Genomic DNA, 18,269 nt, shown 5'->3' on the forward strand with positions numbered 1-18,269 from the left:
TCTCCTATGGAGAACCTTTTCAAACGCTTTATTGAAGCCTAGATTGATCACGTCCACCGCTCTGCCCCCATCAATCTTCTTTGTTACTCCTTCAAAAAAACTCAATCAAGTCTGTGAGACATGCTTTCCCACGCACAAAGCCATGTTGACTATCCCGAATCAGTCCTTGCTTTTCCAAATACATGTACATCCTGTCCCTCAGGATTCCCTCCAACAACTTGCCCACCACCGAGGTCAGGCTCACTGGTCTATAGTTCCCTGGCTTGTCCTTACCACCCTCCTTAAACAGTGGCACCACGTTTGCCAACCTCCAGCCTTCTGGCACCTCACCTGTGACTATCGATGATACAAATATCTCAGCAAGATGCCCAGCAATCACTTCTCTAGCTTCCCACAGTTCTTGGGTACACCTGATCACGGTCCTGGGGATTTATCCACCTTTAACCATTTCAAGACATCCAGCACTTCCTCCTCTGTAATTTGGACATTTTGCAAGATGTCACCATCTATTTCCCGACAGTCTATATCTTCCATATCCTTTTCCACAGTAAATACTGATGCTGTCTGATTGGTTTTGGATTGACAGCTTCTGCGAGGCTGTGTCAGCCTATTTGATGTGATTGATTGGCTTTTGTTAGTGTTATGGTTTGGTATTTGTTGAACTCCTTGACATTTCTAGGTACCACTCATTTTGTTCCTCTCCTCAGTTTATCTTGTAGAAAGAAGCAGCACTTAATGAGGACATTCAGTCAACTTGCTTCTGCTGAGGACTACCAATTACAGGTACATAATCCTTTATTCAAAATTCCGAAATCTGAAAAGCTTAGAAACCCAAATTTTTTTTCGTGGAGTTTGGAGCGTCATTTTGGCATGTGAACAGATGACCCAACTCCACACCCCTACAGATACCTGTAATCTACCTGTTCAGAAAAGTTGATACCTCTAAAGCAAATGGGACTTGATTTCAGTCCTAGGAGTAAGCGAGGACTGCAGATGCTGGAGAGTTAGAGTCTCTCCAAAGTCCCCTCAAAAAAGGCTAGGGGGAGATGTGTTCCAACATTCCTGATGAAGGGCTTATGCCGGAAACATCAACTCTCCTCCTCTTCAGATGCTGCCTGACCTGCTGTGCTTTTCCAGTGTCACACTTTTCAACTTGAATTCAAGCCTTCTGGCTCAGAAGTAGGGACACTACCATTGTGGCACAAGACATTAGCTTAGCAACCCAAATCCTTAAGTATAAACCAAAGTTCCTTTGGAAAGTGACGAACGAAACTCCTCCCACCACCCTCTCAGGTACAAACATCCCAGAGCATAACAACGCAGCGTGAAAAACGTTCACGTATCTCCCCCTAGCCTTTTTTGAAGGGATTTCTTAATATGTTTTCTGTGTCCTCAGGTGACTGACCCGTTGCTATTGGGAACAGCTTCTCCTTCCCAATATTATCCAACCCTTTGCAACAGCTCTTGTTCAAATCTCCAAATCTGCTTTCCTCTAAGGAGAGGGATACACCTTGCTCCCGAATTGATGCAAAGGAAGCTGTGATGATAACTTATGAGAAATAGTAAAGACGGTTTGACCTGTCCGGGCTGAACCCAGATCCAGCTGCTGGGATGTGTGACCACCAGGAAACCCGGGTAACCACAACAAACCAGCTTCTATGACATGGCTGATTTCTCAGGATGAGAATCTGAAGCCAGTCAGAGCTGTAAGAGCTCCTGAAAAAGCGGCAACTGTTTAAGACCACAGATTCAATTTTTTTTTTGCAATCTTCAACACTTAGGCTCGATTGCAAAGGATGTCATCGTCCTGGAAACATGAAAACTGGTCTGAAAACTGAATAAACCTTTCAGCAATCAAAGAACTTCTGGGAAATGAGAGACAGGAGTAGTCGAATCGCTCGAGCAGTGATCTGCTTATCGGGGTCGGAGTACTTTCTGGCGCGGAAAGCAGCCCCCTTCAACACGCGAGTGAATTCCACTAGCTCCTGGCCGGGCTCGGTCTATCCCTGCCGGCTCGGAACTGGCCTGGAGTTGTCCCTGACAGCCAGGTCACCAAGCAGATTTCACCCAGGCTCACAGTTGGAGGAAGGAAGGTGAAAATGGGCGACTGTCGGAGACTCACAAAGGTGGCTGAAGAAAAATAAATGATCTGAAAGAAGGAGGAGATCTCCTGTAGCTCGGGCACAAGGTGTTAGCTTAAATCTTAATTGAATTCAAATAAAGAATAATCTTACCCACCGCGGAGTGACGCCCTGACCCTGTATGAGAAGAGAATATAAGACCACAGTGCACGCAATGTGCTCTCTTCTCTTTCCCTTTCACCAAACACACCTCAGTGAAGCATAACTGGGCTATTCGTGGCCATGATTAATTCCCAGCCGGGTTAAACAGCACACACAGCAAACGTACAGTGAGGACACAACGCTGTACCTGACCTCTCTCAATCTTTGCCTCACCTCAAACCACGGACATCGGACCTCAGAAACGGAAACAGCTACAGTTCAAACTTGCAACCAAAGTTGTTTCAATCTGAAGATGAAATAGTCAAAAGTACCGAACGTGACATTATTTTAACAGCTGGCCATTCTCGGTTGCAAAGTATGGAACTTATTTTTATACACATTTTTTTTGACTTGGTTGAGAATTCATTCTCTTCGTCTTTTCTATGATCTGTCAGGATTAGTTTATTCCGGAGATATTGGTTTAAATGAATACTTTGCTGTTATAGCAACTAGACGAAAGCGCATTCCCGCACGCAACTCTTGAAGTGACACAATGAAATATTCATGCAGAAACTAAAAGGATGAAACAGCGGGACACAAGATACCTGGGCTCGCTTTTCAAACGGCCTGCTCCCACTTGCAGTGCTGTGGCTTTTGTTCAGACTCCAGCAGGTGCACCGACTTTCATTCTTTCTCTCCTCTGAGATTTATGGTGAGAGGATGTTCAGCCCTCTCTCTGTTTTGTACAACTGGGGATCCGGCTGGTTTCTCTCCCGTCAATATGCTCTCTTTACTCCCAGCCTGCAGAGATGTTTGTTTTCGTGTAGCTGCGAGAACTGCTCCATACAGCTGTGTGTACCTCCCTTTTAGTCGCTACTCACCAAACCCTCAGCACAAGTTCCTGGGAAAGTTTTTTTTTGCTGAACTTTCCCTAACTCTCGCTGCGCTGGATGTTTGTTCGTCACGTGGGTCCAGACGACGTCCGACGTTCACATCAGCCCAGCTCTTATCGGTCCCTTCCCCCCTCCCCTCCCCAATCAAACAACACCACAATGTAAACTATTATAACATTTTAAAGCTAAGTAGTGCCAATTAGATTTTTTTACTAAGTGGTATAATACCGCTATGAGCCTGGGTTCAAGACAGGCTGAGGAGAAGGCAAACTGAAGAACTGTCTTCAAGCTGAGACCTCACAGTAATATTATTTACTATACAGTAATATTAATACTATGATGCATGGAAATCATACATATGCCAGACTCAGAGTTACATTATGTAGGGATTAATCTATCGTCTTCACCTGTCCATGTCCACATGAATCTTTTAGTCTAGATTGTTGTTTGTGGCTTCCAGAGAGTGCAATGTGTTCTAACTCTGCCACACTGCTCTATTTATACTCAGTGATGTGCAGCGCTAGAGCCACACAGTTGTCCCAGGGTCGTGAAGCCCTCGTCCACATTTTGTTAATTATAGTGAAATTTTAAAAAGGCTGTCCAAAAGCTTCACCAGACACTTGGACGGATTCATTTCCAGTACCTGCAGCATCATAAGTTGTTTGCAGATCTAGTGAACTACAAACTACTGCAACAATATGCAATAATATTATACTCGTTACCCCTGATGGTTTGACAACCACACTGAAGGTTGCTCAAATGCACATCCTGCATGCTGGCCTCCATCTGTCAACATTTCTTTCACAGAACTTCTAAAATCAAAAGCTTCAAGACAGTTGAGAAGATCTGAAATATTTACAGTGCTAGTGACAAGTGGAAAGGTAGACCATATTTATCCAGGTCAGGTGATCTCAAATTGTGGGATTGTACTGAGTCAGACTGATTTAGTGAATGTGTGAAAGTACAGTTTGTTTCCGCTCTAGCACAAAGCAAAATCCATGAGATCAAGAAGTGCACAGATCTAAATCAATAAAATTACTATTCAAATTGCCATATTCAAAGTCTGTTTGTGTAGACAACTAAATTTGACCAAATGATTTTAAATTATATGGGTTGTATTTGAAACATGTCTGTATACCTATTTATTGCTGTTATATTAATTAGACAAATTTGCATGAAGAATGAAAATTAATCACACTTAAGAATGTAGGAACATGCAAAGACCATTTAGATAATCCACCATGTAGGTGCTGTTTCAGGTAAATTTGACCATTGTTCATATTTTCCCAAGCTCCATTCCATAAAAAAGACATATTTCCTTCAGTCATTATTTATTCCAATTTGCCACCTTGATATGGTGTAAAGACATGCGTGGTCTCTTGAGTGAATTTTTCGGGAGTTCTGTGCTCTTAGTAGGGTCACCCATGTGACAAGGTCAGGGTGAGATGCCAGATAAAGTCTGGCCCAAAAGGTTGCCCATGCAGAAGAGGCAAAGGAAGACTGTGCATCTCACATGCTACAAAGGTGTCAGAAGGCTTCAGCAGTGAGGAGGTCTTAGTCATTATGGCTTGACAAGTTACCAAAATGTGATCACTGACCTGTTAAAATTGTGTGGATAATGATGGCTACCCCAACGTCCCCATGTTAAACAAAGTCACGAGCAAGCTTCTAATGAGATCTATTTGTCATTTGAATTTGGCAATGGGGACAAGGTTGTAAACCTGGGAGCCGCTACTCAAGAATTTCCACATGGGTAACAGATGCATCAGGTCATTAGAGGCATGTACTGGGACAGAGTCTTTGGGCAATTGCATTTATAACTGTATATCCTCTTCAGAATATCCTCTGTTCATGCCAAGGGGGAAGGGGCTACAAAAGAGGCATGTCCAACTTTCTCCTGGTTGGGAAATCACACCCCATGGGATCATCATCATCTTGGTGGTCAAATAAAGAAAAGTTAACACATTGCAATTTGGAACATTACAAAGCTCAAGGCAAGTCTCAAGGCTGGCATGATGGAAAAAAAGACAGCATACAGTCATAGAGACATAGAGATATATACAGTATGGAAACAGACACTTTGATCCAACTTATCCATGCTGACCAGTTAGCCTAACCTAATCTATTCCCATTTACCAGCTGTTGGCCCATATCCCTCTAAACTCTTCCTATTCATATAATCATCCAGATGCCTTTTAAATGTTGTAATTGTACCAGCCTCCACACTTCTTCTGGCAGCTCATTCTATACACGCACCACCCATTGCATGAAAAAGTAGCTCCTTAGGTCCCTTTTAAATTTTTCCCCTCTCACCCTAAACCTATGCCCTCTAGTTCTGGATCCACCACCCAAAGAAAAGATTTTATCTATTTACCATATCCATGCCCCTTATCATTTTATAAACCTCTACAAGGTCATCAATTAGCCTCCAATGCTCCAGCAAAAACACCTCCAGCCTATTCAGCTTCTCCCTATAGCTCAAATCCTCCAACCCTGGAAACATACTTGAAAGAGTTCAGAAAATATTTACAAGTTTCACAATATTCTTCCAATAGGAAGAAGACCAGAATTGCGCACAATATTCCAAAAGTGGTTGAACCAATGTCCTGTACAGCCGCAACATGACCTCCCAACTCCTATACTCAGTGCTCTGAACAATAAAGGAAAGCATACCAAATACCTTCTTCACTATCCCATCTACCTGTGACTCCACTTTCAAAGAACTATGAACCTACACTCCAAGGTCTGTTTCTTCAGCAACATTCACCAGGATCTTACCATTAAGTGTGTAAGTCCTGCCCTGATTCGTCTTTCCGAAATGCAGCATCTCACATGTATCTAAATTAAACTCCATCTGCCATTCTTCAGCCCATTGGCCCATCTGATCAAGGTCTTATTGTACTCAGAGGTAATTTCCTTTGCTGTCCACTGCATCTCCAATTTTGATGTCATCTGCAAACTAACTAACTATACCTCTAATGTTCACATCCAAATCATTTATATAAATGACGAAAAGCAGTGGACCCAGCACTGATCCTTGTGGTACACCACTGGTCACAGGCCTCCTGTCTAAAAGGCAAAACCCCCCCACAACCACCCTATGTCTTCTATTTTAGACCCAGTTCTGTATCCAAATGGCTAGTTCTCCCTGTATTCCATATGATCTAATCTTGCTAACCAGTCTGCCATGAGGAACCTTGTTGAACGCCTCACTGAAGTTCATATAGATCATGTCTACCACTCTGCCCTCATCAATCCTCTTTGTTACATCTTCAAAAACACAATTAAGTTAGTGAGACATGATTTCCCACACACAAAGCCATGCTGACTATTCCTAGTCAGTCCTTGCCTTTCCAAATACATGTACATCCTGTCCCTTAGGATTCCCTCCAACAACTTGCCCACCACCGATGTCAGGCTCACTGGCTTTTCTTCACCACCTTTTCTTACTGCAATGTATAAAGCCTTGGTGTGACTGAAGTACTAAGTGCAGTTTTGGTCTCCTTGCCTAAGACCTTACCAAGTGCGTATCTAAAAAAAACTGAACTGAAGGTTCACTGGGCTCATTTCTGGGATAAGGGTCCTGCCCTTTGTGCAGTATTTTAGTAGACTGTGTTCCACACTCATTATACACAGAAGGAGGTTATTCAGCCCAAATTGAATCCTTGTTGGCTCACTAGGCCTGTGTTCCCTAGAATTTAGAATAATGAGATATTATATCATTAAAACAAAGAAGGGGTACAAAGTGATAGCTGCTGAGAGAATGTTTTCCATAATAAGGTAATCTAAAGCAAGGGATCTCAATCTCACAATAAAAGGTTGGCTATTTTGACTGAGGTGAGGAGAAGTAACTTCACTCAAAGAGTTATGAACCTTTTGAATTCTTTAACATGGAAAGCTGTGGATGCACATTCATTAATTTTGTTCAAGTCAGAGACGGACAGATTTTTGAATGCTAAGGAAATCACAAGTTCGAGGAATAGTGAAGTTAGGGCTAGCTGAGGTTGAAGATCAACCATGATCTTATTGAACTGTGAAGCAATCTTGAGCAGCTGAATGGCCTATGCCTGCTTTTATTTCTTATGGTCTTGTGTTCAATCTATGCAAGACTGCAACATGTTTGGTATTTTTTTCTCTGGTTCAACCCTGATAGATGATTTTATGACTCTTTGAAGCAACATTTCCTCTCATTACTTTTTTTCCACTTTGATATATTCCATTTTGATGTTTCACAGTGTATGTGGAGGAAATGAAGAAAATCGTATTGAATAAAATAGATCCTCCACACACCACGGTGCGGTCCTTCCTCCTCACAGGCCCCTCAGGAAGATAATTATGGTGGTTTGAAGTGAAGATGCAGTTGCTTCCAATTTATCTTGTACTGATGTTTATAACATCCAAAAGTCATAATTATGTCAGTCCTAAAGCTGTGTGTGAAGTCAGAGGGAAATAATTAATTAGCTGGAGTGTTGTGACATTTTCACATGCAATTATGAAATTATTTCTCCAATAGGTACTATGACAGAACCGTATTTTTGCTTCGGAGTGCTCTTTCTCGAGGTTGGGTCAGACCAGCAGACAGCTTGTGTGAAGCAATTATAAAACCACAGCACCACACTCTCAGGGTTGTGCCTTGACAATTCTAGCAATTGTCAGACCACATTTGGAGGATAGTGTTCAGTTCAGTGTACCTTATTTAAGAAAGAATGTTAAAGGCTCTGGACAAAGTGCAAAGGAGATTTACTAGAATGATCTTAGGAATGAGGGATTTTAAGTACAAGGAAGGATTAGAAAAATTGGGCATATCCTCCATGGAGCAGAGAAGATTAAGAGGTGATCTTATTGGTGTTCAAAGTTATGAACAACTTTGACAAAGTAGAAAACAATATTCTGTTTCCACAGCTTGGTATGTCAGTAACTAGGGGGGTCACGATTTGAAGATTGTCAGCAAGAGAGCTAAGGGTAAGGTGAAGAGAAATTTCAATACTTAGAGTTGTTAGGATTTGGAATGTGCTGCCTGGCAGAGTGGTGCGATTCCAAAGTAGGTTTCAAAAGACAACTGGATATATATATTTGAAAATGGTGAATTTAGAGGGTTACAGAGATAGGATTGGAGAACGGGACTAGCCGGGTAGTTTTTCAGGAGCCAGTACAGACACAGTGGGTCAAACTGCCTCCTTCTGTAGTATAAAATTCTGCGATTCTTTAATGTGTTGGACAACAAATTGTGAAATTGCTGATCTTGCATTCTTGTTCATAGTGCTGGAGAAACTCAACAGGTCTGGTAGCATTTGTAGATGAAGAAACAGAGTCAGTGTTTTGAATCAAATGACTTCTTCAGGTGCTGTGGAAGGTTTTGGCATAGGTTTAATTGAGGGTCATGACCTCTGCATCCATTTTGAAGCTTATCAAATTTCCTGTAAGAACTATAAATTGCTAACCAGTTTTCACTTGCAAACATAAAACCTGTCAATGTTGCCTACCACAAACAAAATACTAAAATAGCTGTTCAGTTTCTCAAAGGGAATTTATGAACTTTTGGTTTTCTTTCGATGGCTATTTTACAACAATGTACAAATAGCCTCTTGTCTTTTACACCCAGCAGGGTGAATTTGGGAACAGTGTGAGAAAAATAAAGTGAAATAGAAGAAAACATCAGAAATGGAAGCTGAGGAAAAAAGGAGCACAATCTTAAAATAGAACAAATAAAACTAAGGACAGAAATAAGTTAGAAAATAGAGCAGATTGTAAATATTCAAATTGCTTCCAGAGTCTCATGTATATTTTATTAAAACACAAAGATTGCAAAAATTGGATCATGTTATTTTACAGTGTATTACAATTTGTGGACTTGGAAAAGATAGAGGTATATGAACTGAAATTAAAAGTAAAACTGTTAATTATAATGAAAAAAATACAAAAACAATTTACTTCCTAATTTTGTTCCCATTCGTGGGAACCAGGAAGATTCCACCTTGCATCTCAGTGAGGACTCTTATATCCGTTTGAAGAGAAATGCTTGCACTTGCCCTGTTCATACATGCCTGAGATCGACTGTGGAGAATGCCATGTAGAAAAGGATTCTATGCTTTTCAAAAACTCTTAAGAATGTCTGTGAGTGAGCATAATGAATGAAGTGTTCTAATCCTTCGCTGCAGCCTATAAAATCAGGGTATAAAATCATGAGTCACACTTTTCAAAAATCAACGATTTGATAAATTCATATCTAAAGCTATTGGCTGACAATTTATCTGTGGGAGAATTTTAACCCATAGAAAAAAGTGAGAGCTGTAATGGAGAATGTTCTGATTGCAAGTAACAATGTAATAATTACCTGCCTTTTGCACATGCCTCAGATTTCCTCCCTCTTCTTAGGTGTAATTGCAGATTCAAAGGCAATTAAAACAGTGTTTATTAAACCTCCTGTACAATTCTCAGTTTGTGAGAATTAAGATGTGGCACAGTCCTCATCCAGTTGAAGTCCATCAGGGAGCAAATATTTATTGAAGCTTTGAGGAGATCTTATTTTAGTCTTGAGTTAGCATGACTTCTCCATATAGTATCTCTTTGTTGAGTCACTTGGAAAAATGGAACAGGAAAGGCAGGAGAAAATGAGCTGGGAGTTCTGAAGTGCAGAGGATGTCATTCTGAGACTGGCAGTAGCCCAATTAGTTAGTTTAGGTTTAGATTTATTGTCACATGTATACAAAAATACAGTGGTGTTTTTCGTGTGTTAAATGCAAAGTATCACCATACTCTGGCGCCACATTGAAACACTGAATATAATATGAATGAGCAGTGCTTTAAACAATGGTTCCTGTGGAAAAAGGTAATCACTGATATGTTTAGTTAGTTGAAACAGACCGGCAGATGCAGTCAATTGATAAAACAGAAACAGTTATGGGAATTAAAATGACGACTACAAATTTAATTCACACAGAGTTACACAAAACAGAAACTGGTTTTCTAGATATTGTTGAAAAGAGACATGTTAATGAAGCTTTTCATGCAGTAGTCATTAGGACAAATGTAAAGAGCTAAATTTCAAATAATTGCAATAATTTATACTCTAGGAGTAAGAATAGTATTGATTTGTTGGCAAGTTCTGATTGGTCAAGGCATTGCTTTAGAGGAAACACTTGGGTGCCTTAGGCTCCCAAATAATTTTAAAATGCACAAGGCTTGAAAATCTGCCTTTTGTTTGCAGAGATTGGATCCCTAAGAATGAATGGCACCATTCCAAAATTTAAATGAAGTGCCTTACAACAACTTATGCCAGGTTCCCATACAATTCTTGGGAACCTGACAGAACTTGGGTTTGGCAACATGGTTATCATGAAGACTGGATCCCATTGGAAGTACCAATATGGATAAGATACTGAGAATATCCTCTCAAACAAATGCTGGATAATTCTCCAGTCCTTACCATTTGCCCAGATCAATTATGCAAGAAGATAATGTTACCAGTAATGTGACCTGAATATTGTAGACATAATGACATAATTGAATCTGATGATCATACAACTGCTTTGTAAACGATCACCGTGTTCTATGTATTATTACAGGATGGCAAGTCTAACATGAAAATGTGTGACCTCAAGCATTAGGTGGCAGTAGTAACAGAGGACATTAAGTAGGGGAGCTCAAGTAGTCAAATGGACCTTTTTTAGTGGGAAAGGTATCTTAGTTAGAAATAGGTCTGCTGGAAAGAGAGACAGACAAAGGATTTCTTTAACCCAATGTGAACTACAGGTTTAATTCCATATAAATACTGTTTCTTAGTTTAACTTTAATTTTCTTTTGTGTTTGTAAAGCCCAAATGCCAGTGAAATAAAGAAACTTTGCTTCATGATTTTCAGACTGTCTACAAGCTCCAATTTTGTGTTACACAGGTATGTAGAACTTTAGCTACTAGAATAGATAGGAGAAGCTGGAGTTATGTTTCTTAGAGAAAAGTAGGTTGAGAGGAGATTTGAACAAGCTGATGCTGCTGAAACTCACGTTCATGTCTTTGCCTTCCCCCTGTCCTGACAACTTTCATACACTTCTGACTAGTCTCCCAAATTCTAAAAGACTGTAAGAACAAAAGGTCCATTAGATGTGCTCTGCCATTCAATACAATCATGGCTGATCTGGTAATCCTCAACTCCATTTTCCTGCCTTAACATCATAACCACTGACTCCCTTATTGATTAAAAATGTGTGTAAGTCACCTTTGAATATTCTTAATGACCTGGCTTCAACAGTCCTCTGTAGTAACAAATTCCACAGTTGCACAACTTTCTGAGAAAGGAAATTCTACCTCATCTCAGTCCTAAAGGGGTGACCTCTTATTCTGAGAGACTTGCCCCGACCCTAGATCTTCCTACAAAGAGAAACAACCTTTCCATTTCTACCCTATCAAACTCCCAATGAATTTAATATGTTTCAATAAAGTCTCCTTTCATTCTTTTAAACTCCAATGGGTATATACCCAAGCTTTTCTTCAGAGATGGATCAGCCTTTGCTGGACTGCCCCTAATGTCTTGGATAAGAGGATCATAACTGTTCATGGTGTTTTAGGTGTGGTTTGAGTAGTTTTAGCAATACTTTATACTCCAGTCCCTTTGAAATAAAGACCTTTCCCTTCCCTATATCTGTTTCACATAGAATAAGAGTTTTACAGCATGGAAATAAGCCCTTTGGTCCACTCTGTCCATGATGCTCATCACCCATCCATCTATTCTAATTCCATTTTCCAGTAGCTGACCAGTAGCCTTGTATGCTATGGCATCTCAAGTGGTCATCTAAATACTTCTTTCATATTAAGGGTTCACACCTTTATCACCCTTTTAGGCAGTGAGTTCCAGCTACCCACCACCCTTTGGGTGAAAAATATTTCCTCAGATTCCTTCTAAATCTCCCTAAAATTGTGCCTCTGATTGTTGACCTCTCTACTAAGGGAAAGGTTTCTCTGTCTTTACCCTGTCTATGCTTCTCAGAACATTGCAAATCTCAATCCGATCCGCCTTCAGCCTTCTCTACTCCAAAGAAAATAATCTACACCCTTCTAGTCTCTTTTTCAAAGCTGAATCATTCCAATCTAGGTAACATCCTGGTGAATCTCTTCTGCATCCTCTCTCCTGCAATTACATCTTTCCTATAGTGTGGTGACCAGAACCGCGCACAGTAGTCCAGCTATGGCCTCGCTAGCTCTATCATAATCTCCCTGTTCTTGTATTCAATGCCTGATTAATAAAGTCAAGTATCCCATTTGTCTCTTAACTACCTTTACTACATGTCTTGCTGCGTCAAGGATACATGGACATGCACAGCAAGATCCCTCTGATTCTCTGTACTTTCAATGGTGCTACCATTCAATGTGTACTGCCTTGTTCTGTTGGTCCTCCCAAAATGCATTACCTGTACTTGCCAAGGTTAAATTCTATTTGCTTCTGTTAAGCCCATCTGACCAGTCTGTCCATACCATCCTGTAGGCTAAGGCTTTCCTCATCACTACTTATCTAACCAATTTTCATGTCATCTACAAACTTGCTGATCATATCACCAAATTCCTCCATACCCACATCAATGTACACAACAAACAGCAAAGGACTAGCACTGAAGCCTCTGGCATACCACAGGCTTCTGATCCCAAAATCTTCCTTTCACCCTTGTTTCCTGCCATGAAGCCAATTTTGGACGCAATTTGTCAAATATCCCTGCCATGACAGACCTTGGCACAGAGCTTACTGGAGTCTAGATTAGACTGGAGCTGGAAAAGCACAGCAGGTCAGGCAGCATCCGAGGAGCAGGAAAATTGACGTTTCTGGTAAAGGTCCTTCATTAGGAAAGGCTCCTGATGAAGGGCTTTTGCCCAAAATGTCGATTTTCCTGCTCCCTGGATGCTGCCTGACCTGCTGTGCATTTCCAGCACCACTCTAATCTTGACTCTGATCTCCAGCATCTGTAGTCCTCACTTTTGCCACAGAGCTTACTGGAGGCCATATTAATGGTACTATCCTCAATTACTCACCGGGTCATCTTGAAAATTTAAATTTGTTAGACATAATCTCCCCTTGACAAAGCCATACTGACTAACTTGGATCCATACTTTTTTGTGATCTATGCACTAAGATGCACGGATGACACTGAGCTGCAGTTTTCTGCAGTCTGTCTCCATTTACATAAAACAGGTCATCTATTCGTCCTGTCAAACTGCATAGTCTTACATTATCCTACATTCTATTTCATCTGCCAAGGTTTTGCCCACTCATTAATCTGTCTATATCCCTCTGTTGACTCTTTGTCCCATCTTCCCATTTGTGCTTTCTCATCTATTTTTGTGACAGGCACAACTTCATAGAATTCCTACAGTGTGAAAGCAGGCAATATTTGTAAATTTATAGACATGGGGTCCTCTAACCCACTTACAGCCAAGATGTGGTGTCTTCTGATTGGCACACAGTGAAACATTGAAATATGGCAGAGGGACCGCGACAGAGAAAGCAGGACAGCAGAGCTGAAAATGTGTTGCTGGAAAAGCGCAGCAGGTCAGGCAGCATCCAGGGAACAGGAGAATCGACGTTTCTGGCATAAGCCCTTCTTCAGGAAGAAGGGCTTATGCCCGAAACGTTGATTCTCCTGTTCCCTGGATGCTGCCTGACCTGCTGCGCTTTTCCAGCAACACATTTTCAGCTCTGATCTCCAGCATCTGCAGACCTCACTTTCTCCTCAAAGCAGGAGAGCAGACAAGTTCTCTCACAGAGCAGGATGTCCTCAAGGAGGAGAAGCTCCAGAGACAGGTGAACGTCTTGTGCTCGCAGTGGGGTAAAGACAATACCTCACCAACCTTGATCCACCTTGGCCTCCTGTCCCTCTCTCCTCCAGCAGCTGGTACTGTACTACCTGATCTTGTTTAGTTTTCTCACTCTTTGTACAGATCAATGAAAACCCCTACAAGATACCCAAGATCAAGCACTGACTTTCTGTTGATGCTTCCAAAAGGTGTTCAATTAAGTACAGGAGCACAGCACTCACTTCCTTTAGGTAATATCATCAAAGAATTTCTGAAATAAATGTTGCTAAATGTCTGTGAAGTCTTGACAAAGTTTACCAGAATGTATCCTGATGTCTTTCAAGGGTACTCGTCATAGCTCCACTGGCAAGTGAACATGAAATAATAAGTATCCCTATAATTGGAACTTGAAATCAATATCAATATATATTTACTCACAAATAGCCAGCCACTAATAGAATATTGCAATAGAAGAAATGCTAGTCACCAAAGTTCCATACAGCCTCCTTAATGAACATTTCAAGTGGCAAACAGCACCTTAATTAGTCTCCAGGCAACTGTTCCTAATGTCAACTTCAATTTCTTTACCATTGAAGATGAGTTCTTTTGCAGGCTAACTTCACATTTCAGTTCAAGGCCCCAACTAAGCTGTTTGGAAATTGCTAGTATCTGAAAAAGGCAGTCAAAAGCATTCCTTTGTACATTTTACTATTCTAACTGACAGCTTTCAATACCATTGGGAATGATGGAAGGACATTGCTCCCACTTTCCATTCTTAAAGCATACATTAATATAACATCAGAAACTGTGAAGTATTTGTAGTAATTATTTTTAAATCTAGGCCTAAATTCAAAGTACTATTTAGATTAGATTACTTACAATGTGGAAACAGGCCCTTCGGCCCAACAAGTCCACACCGACCCACCGAAGCGCAACCCACCCATACCCCTACATTTACCCCTTTAACCTAACACTACGGGCAATTTAGCACAGCCAATTCACCTGACCCGCACATCTTTGTGACTGTGGGAGAAAACCGGAGCACCCAGAGGAAACCCACGCAGACATGGGGAGAATGTGCAAACTCCACACAGTCAGTCGCCTGAGTCGGGAATTATTATTTTCCTTAAACTCAAATACATCTACAGGGCCTGTAGCATTTGATTTGCCTCATTTTGTCACAGTGACTACTACCCAGTGGCTCTGACCTGCATATTATGAAGTGCTTCGAGAAATTAGTCATGGCTCACATCAACTCCAGCCTAGCAAATTGCCTTTATCCTTTGCAATTTGCCTATTGGTGCAACAGGTCCACAGCAGATGCCATTTTCCTGGCCCTACACTCATCCCTGGAATATCTGGATGACAAGGAGACCTACATCAGGCTCTGACCTTTTGACTAGTTTTCTGCTTCAACACCATAATTCCAAACAAACACATCCCAAAACTCCAAGACCTAGGGCTCAGTTACCCCTCTGTAACTTGATCTTCAATTTCCTGACCCATAGACTGCATTCAGTAAGACTAAGCAACAATCCCTCCTCCATCATAATCCTCAACATCAATGCCCTGCAAGGCTGTGTACTCAGCCCCATACTATTAGTCTTTACGTACTTATGGCTGTTTGGCCAAACTCCTCCCAATTCAATTTACACGTTTGCTGATGACACCACCATTGTAGGTCAGATCTCGAATGATGAGACAGAATATCTGAAAGAGATTGAGTGCTTAGCAGCATGGTGTAAAGAAAACAATCTTTCCATCAACATCAGCAGAACAAAGGAGCTGGTTATTGACTTCTAGAAGCAGATTGGAGGGTACACCCCTGTCGACATCAATGATACCGAGATGGAGATGGTCAAGAGTGACACGTTCCTGGGAGTGATGATCACCAACAACCTGTCCTGGTCCACCCATGTTGACACGACGGTCAAGAAAGTACAACAAAGTGTCTACTTCCTCAGAAGGTTAAGGATATTCAGCAAGGACTGATAAATGCACCATAGAAAGCATACTATCTGGATGCAGCACAGCCTAAAATGGCAATAGTTCTTCCCAAAACCACAAGAAACTACAGAAAGTCATGAGCAGAGCCTAGTCCATCATGCAATCCAGCCTCCATCCAATGACTCCATTTATACTTCTTGCTGCCTCGGGAAAGAATTCTGAAATGTTAATTCTGACCTCTGTCTCTGCAGTTTTAACATTGTATTCCGCACTCTGTTCTGCTACCCTGATGTACTTTTTATGGTATGATCTACCTGTATAACATGCGAAACAGCACTTTTCACTGTATCTTAGTACATGTAACAATCAATCAATCTGGATGCAGCATCGATACAATGATATCTATGAGTTTCATCCTTGTATGAGTTTATACTGCATTTGGGAACACATTCTTCAATTTGAATTCTGAATTACTTTACCATAGCAAGGACAACAGATCCAGTCTCAAAATATAACTTGTGGCCTCAGACACAGTTAAGAAATCTATGTTCATTGAGATAAAAGGTATAAAATATAAAATGTTATATTTTAGGATTTGGGTTACAAAATAGAAGTACAGTAGATGAATATGGGTCATGTTGAGACAGTTTTATTTTCAAAACACGTAGCAAAGTATTTTAGAACAGTGATGTATGTACATTAATTTAAGTACACAGCAGAACCTCTGTAGTTTATGCTATTGAATTTAGAACAGACCAACAAGTCTTTAGTTCAGTTTTATTTTCAAAAGGGAGAACAGATTATTTTAGCAGGGGAGGCAACCTTTTAATTCAGGGGAACCAATCATCATTTTTGAAGTGTTTTCATTTGTGGAGCTCTAAGCCAGCAGTATACGATTAGAAATTTTCAAGTTCTTAGAACTGAGAAAGATTAGGCTATATCATAGTGATAAGATGATGCTGATGGACTTGTAAAGAAATTGTAAAGTTGTCTTCATAGTCCAAGGCAAAGAAACTGGAAGGAGCCTTTTAAAATAAACTTAGAGTTCAGATCGTAGTGAAATTTCTCTGGAATTTAGTATCTGTGAAATAACATTTCTGGGGAACAGGTTAAAACATTGTTTTGCTGTTTGTGTAAGATCATTCTTCTGTTTTAATATATGTATATTGCTTTGTGCTAAACTTATGTTCTGTTGTTAAAGAACATTTGTGGCCTCATATTAATCTGTTTCAATGACTAACCACCATAGAAGCCAAGGAGGAAAATTATAGTTATGATCTATCAAACCGATTTTATACTAGCATCTGACGTGTTCAGTGTTTCTTCAGCTGTGATCATATTACCTTGAGTTTGTGAGAGAAACAAATTGACCAAAGTCAATTATTAATAACGTAGTTTTTTCTTAAGTAGGAATTGTACAGCAAATTTCAGTAAACATCAGACAGATGAAGAACATTTTATTTTTCTTTAAGAGGCATTTAGCTATCAATATTTATTTGGCTTAATTTTAAAACAGTTGGAATGGTTCAATTGTTCCAGTTAAATTAATGTGTCTGGGGATGACAACATCAAAAATATGTGTTTTAAATCTTACATCTTTGAAAATACTAAGAATGTGGAAAATTGCACTTCAGACACAATGCACCCCAGTTCTCAATGTCATCCCTAAAAAAATAAAGACAAGATTTGTTTCATTAAATATATTTATGAAGATACTACTGTTTGCTTGTAATTTCAAACTTGGAACTTGAATCTGCTCTGGAAGCAAGTCCCAGGTTCATAAGGAACCGAGTTACATCCCTCCCTGTTTTACATTTCAATTTTCTTACAATTCAACTTTTCTCAGGACCTTTGCATTATTTAGCTTTTCCTGCCAGGTCATAAAGCCTTTCCTGAGTTAAATAATCAGTTTGAAAATATGTAAAACGTGAGAAAATAACATGGCATTGAGGAGACTGGAAAATCTGCGCCTTACCAGGGACTGCTTTATGTTTAAGAACCACTTTGTGTACGAATGCCCACTTTTTTATTTGACTTCTTAGATATGACTTCCAAGTCATTTTCCTACATGTGTTGTACATAACCACTGCTTTAAGTTTAACTCCAATCCATCAAATGTTTGACACTGTTGATCAGATTTTAATACTTCTCCAGGTTATTAGGAATGAAATTGTTAAGGTGGATGTTAGTCCCACTTTGGTTCACCTCAACACTATATTCCAGAAGCTATCATCCATAGTTCCGCTTTTGCTGCTGGGCCAGAGATAATGTGTCTTCCATATGGAAATGTTTTTGTATTTTGTAAACATGATGTGCTAGAAATCAGTTAAGTAATGAAGTAAGTGCAATAAACATTTAACTATAATTAGTATTTAGTTTTGTTTATATTATTCCAAACAGAGGAAACTTCGTTATGTAAGATTCTCTGGA

General features: G+C 40.2%; 1 protein-coding gene across 1 annotated transcript in view; it reads right to left on the reverse strand.

Annotated features, from left to right (window-relative positions):
• LOC122550599 (serine protease 23-like) overlaps nucleotides 1–4,161 on the reverse strand; it is a 22,247-nt gene extending 18,086 nt beyond the window's left edge. The window contains exon 1 of the mRNA XM_043691567.1: nucleotides 2,828–4,161. The gene's annotated coding sequence lies outside the window, so the exon portion shown is untranslated. The remainder of the gene's footprint in view (nucleotides 1–2,827) is intronic.
• Between the last annotated feature and the right edge of the window lie 14,108 nt (nucleotides 4,162–18,269).

The sequence above is a fragment of the Chiloscyllium plagiosum genome, chromosome 6 (genome assembly GCF_004010195.1).
Source record: "Chiloscyllium plagiosum isolate BGI_BamShark_2017 chromosome 6, ASM401019v2, whole genome shotgun sequence".
Taxonomy (NCBI): Eukaryota; Metazoa; Chordata; class Chondrichthyes; order Orectolobiformes; family Hemiscylliidae; genus Chiloscyllium; species Chiloscyllium plagiosum.